Source organism: Pinus tabuliformis, chromosome 4_2 (genome assembly GCF_031772625.1).
Source record: "Pinus tabuliformis cultivar Carrire ecotype Pingquan chromosome 4_2, CPIR1, whole genome shotgun sequence".
Classification (NCBI taxonomy): domain Eukaryota; kingdom Viridiplantae; phylum Streptophyta; class Pinopsida; order Pinales; family Pinaceae; genus Pinus; species Pinus tabuliformis.
This window is the reverse complement of record NC_142304.1, coordinates 785,610,738-785,615,288: the sequence shown is the minus strand read 5'-3', so window position 1 is coordinate 785,615,288 and position 4,551 is coordinate 785,610,738. Positions and strand designations below refer to the sequence as shown.

The following is a 4,551-nucleotide window of genomic DNA, read 5'->3' as shown; positions in this document are numbered from 1 at the left end:
AGAAGCCTCAACCAATATTCGAAGTCGATCATGCTCCTTTCGTCTCTTTGAAGCCTTCTTCAATTTTGCCTTTAAATTCCTTATTCTCACCTTGCAAACTTTGCTCCTTGCCATGTAATGGAAAGCCATGTGTCTCAATAAGTTTTTCTCATTGTTGGCCTTCTCCAACAATCTCTCTAAGTGGATATTGGCTCTTTCAAGCCATGACTCCCGATCAGCATTGATCTCTTGCTCAAGTGAAGTGAACTCCACCCTCCTTCTTTAGGCAGCTTGGCGATTCTACCGAATGTTTTGTAACTCCATGATCACCTGCTGATCTTCAAGCTACTTATTCCTTTTCTCCAAGTATTCTATAATCCACTTAGCCCTCTCCAAGTTAAGGGACAAGGCCTTGATGTCTGTCTGCTACTCTTGGATGATCTCTTTGATATATGTGCTTTGTGGGTCCATGTCCATATCATCCTCCTCAATAAGAATAAAGTCCCGCTCACCTGAAGGCCCTCATCCTGCGTTGGCCTCTTGCCTTTGTCCTGAACCTATTGTGTTGATGACGGAAGCGAGACCCCTTCCAACCCAGGTGGAGATAATACCCGCTTTGCTACTGCGAATAACTGCCCACTGCCCTTCTAATAAGTGATAAACGCCGGCACACTGGTGACCTGTGTCTCATGACCCTCATGCTGATAATAAGGTCCACCTTTCTTATGCCAAGCCTCTAATGGTCCCTGAGGAGCTATGAAAAACTCACGGGAGATGAAGTCCTCCCAAGTGATACCCTGTAAGCCAAGCTGATGGATGACCATAATTTTGATGAGAGCAAAATGGTAAATACTATTGAACTAATACTAAGGAGTTTTACCCTTACATATTTTATCTTCCATAATAAAGAAATTGCCCTTACATATTTTCTTACAAATTAAAAAAATATCATATCTAATCCTTCTCATTCAAAAGCTTCCAAATCCCCCCGACTCCACCTATACCCAGACCATGACCCTTCTCGAGTAAGGGGTTTCTTCAATGAACACTCACAAGATAATTCAAGAGAGCTACAAAAATTGGATTTTTTTTTTCCAAATATCTAAGACGTAAATATCATAAAAAAATAAATCGCTACCAACATTAGCCTTACCTAATTACTTGGGAAAACTATTTGCTTTACAAAATCAAATGCATATTAAATCCCTGAAACACACCTTTATTAACATATTTAACTAACAATAACACATTTCAAAATATCAACATTTATTTTTTCATACAATAAATGTTCAAATTCCAATCCAGCCAAAAACCTATAATAATCATGTCATATATATCATTTACCAAAACTTTCATTCCAAAGCCCATTTTTGACACAGACATTTTTAACTAATAATTTCACATTCCAAAATATCAACATTCATTTTTCCATACATTATAAATATTCAAATTCCAATCCCACCTAAAACCTAAAATAATCCTCTCATATATGTCATTTACCAAAACGTTCTTTCAAAGAGCCATTTTAATCTGGTAATATTTGATCTAAAATCAGCAATAAAAAATACCCAACAATTTCATTCAAAAGCCCGTTGATATTTACCCTTTATCTCCTCCTCCTCTTCCGGTGTAAAATCATTTGCAATGTTGAGCTCCCGACGGACATTCTCACATGTTTCCAAACGAATTAATATGTCGGCAATGCTTTTACAAGCCAAATCCACAAGGCTTTTGATATCCAGATAGTGGGCAGCACATGCAATGTTAGACAGAGTTAAACGATCAACATTCAAGAAGTCAACATCCCACTGGTCGATGTCGTCTATTGTTTTTATTGGACGAGGCGGGTGATCTACATGATGTTCACAATATTTGATAACCATTTCCAGGATTTCACTGTAGACATTGGGCAGAGGAATGAGATGGTGACTACCCATGTCCTCCATTGCCTTCTTTATAATACCTGACTGCAATGCCACCGCCTTCCGCACCTCGAATGTTTTACCGTCCGCGCTCTGCAACCTCACCATCTCATCTGCGTCTCTCTTCCTTGACGACTCCGCGGCCATCTCATTGCATTCCTCTGCGTTTCTCGTCCTCGACGACTCCGCAGCCATTGCAGAAGTACGGACCAAACAATGAACGTGAACTAAGTGATGACTTGTTTCCTTTTATATATATATATATATATATATAATGTTAGATAGCCCGAGGAAATATTCTTACGGGCAAACCAGTTATATTATTGGTTTCATTTTACGTGGTTGGTTATATTTAATTATTATAATCTATTAAAATTAGATATAAATTTAAATTTTGATAATATTTTAGGTAATTTTTTTGGTATTTGATAGTGGAAAAGGCTTTTTTTTCACTTAGAAGGAGTTTTAATTGTATTAAAAGATTTGATTGGTTACATTTAATTTATTACAATTTATTAAAAATAAATATAAATTTTAATTTTAATACCATTTTAGGTAAGCTTAATTTCTGATTTACTGATCTTCGAAAATGTTCATTTCACTGAAAATGAAGTTTTAATCATCTTAAGAGATTTTATTGTTTATATTTAATTATTATACTTTATTAAAAATAGATATAAATTTAAATTTTGATATCATTATAGGTAAGTTTTAATTCATGATTTACGGATTTTGGAAAATTCTTTTCACTCAAAAAGGGGTTTTAATCATCTTAAGAGATTTGATTGGTTATATTTAATTATTATAATTTATTAAAAATAAATATAAATAAAAATTTTGATACCATTTTAGGCAAGTCATAATTTGGGATTTACCCATCTGTGAAAATGCTCTTTTCAGCTTTTCACTCAAAAGAAATTTGATTGCTCATATTTAATTATTATAATTTATTAAAAATACATATAGATTTAAATTTTGATACTATTTTAGGTAAGTCTTAATTTTGGGTTTAGGGATAGTGGAAAATGTTCTTTTCACTCAAAAAGGGGGTTTTATTCATCTGAAGAGATTTGATTGGTCATATTTAATTATTATAATTTATTAAAAATAGATATAAATTTAATTTTTGATACCATTTTAGGTAAGTCTTAGTCAGAGATTTATAGATCTTGGAAAATGCTATTTCACTTAAAAAGGGTTTTAATCATATGAAGAGATTTGATTTCTTATATTTAATTATTATAATTTCTTAAAAATAGATATAAATTCAAATTTTGATACCATTTTATGTAAGTCTTAATTCAGGATTTACGGATCCTTGAAAAGGCTCTTTTCCCTCAAAAAGGAGTTTTAACCATCTTAAGATATTTGATTGGTTATATTTAATTATTCTTATTTATTAATAATAGATATAAATTTAAATTTTGATACCACCATAGGTAAGTCTTAATTCTGGATTTAGGGATCTTGGAAAAAACTCTTTTCACTCAAAAAGGGGTTTTAATCATCTTAACAGATTGGATTGGTTATGTTTAATTGTTATAAGTTATTAAAAGTAGATATAAATTTAAATTTTGATACCATTTTAAGTAAGTCTTAATTCGAGATTTACGGAATGCTCTTTTCACTCAAAAAGGAGTTTTAATCATCCTAAGAGATTTGATTACTTATATTTAATTATTATAATCCATTAAAAATAGACATAAATTTAAATTTTCATACCATTTTAGGTAACTCTTAATTCTAGATTTATAGATCCTCAAAAATGTTCTTTTCACTCAAAAAAGGGTTTTAATCATCTTAAGAGATTTGATTGGTTATATTTAATTATTATAATTTATTAAAAATAGATATAAATTTAAATTTTCATACCATTTTAGGTATGTCTTAATTCAGGATTTAGGCATCCTCGAAAATGCTATATTCTCTCAAAAAGGGGATTTAATCATCCTAAGAGATTTGATTGGTTATATTTAATTATTATAATATTAAAAATAGATATATATTTAAATTTTGATACCAATTTAGGTAAGTGTTAATTAGAGTTTTAAGGATCTTGGAAAATGTCATTTTCACTCAAAAAGGGGTTTTAGTCATATGAAGGGATTTGATTGATAATTTAATTATTATAATTTCTTAAGAATAGATATAAATTTAAATTTTGATACCATTTTACGACTTTGAAAAGGATCTTTTCACTCAAAAAGGAATTTTAATCATCCTAAGATAATTGATTGGTTATATTTAATTATTATAATTTATTAAAAATATATATGAATTTAAATTTTGATACCATTTTAGGTGAGTCTTAATTCTAGATTTAGGCATCTTGAAAAAGGCTCTTTTCACTCAAAAAGGGGTTTTAATCATCTTAAGAGATTTGATTGGTTATATTTAATAATTATAATTTATTAAAAATAAATTTAAATTTAAATTTTGATACCATTTTAGGTATGTCTTAATACCGGATTTATGGATCTTTGAAAAAGCTCTTTTCACTAAAAAAGAGGTTTTAATCATCCTAAGAGATTTGATTGCTTATATTTATTATTATAATTTATTAAAAATAGATTTAAATTTAAATTTTCATACCATTTTAGGTAACTCTTAATTCTAGATTTACGGATCCTCAAAAAGGCTCTTTTCACTA

At 30.1% G+C, this 4,551-nt stretch overlaps 1 pseudogene; it reads right to left on the bottom strand.

Moving 5' to 3' along the window:
* Positions 1 to 1,556: 1,556 nt before the first annotated feature.
* LOC149172001 (SKP1-like protein 1A pseudogene) lies at positions 1,557 to 2,096 on the bottom strand (annotated as a pseudogene).
* Between the last annotated feature and the right edge of the window lie 2,455 nt (positions 2,097 to 4,551).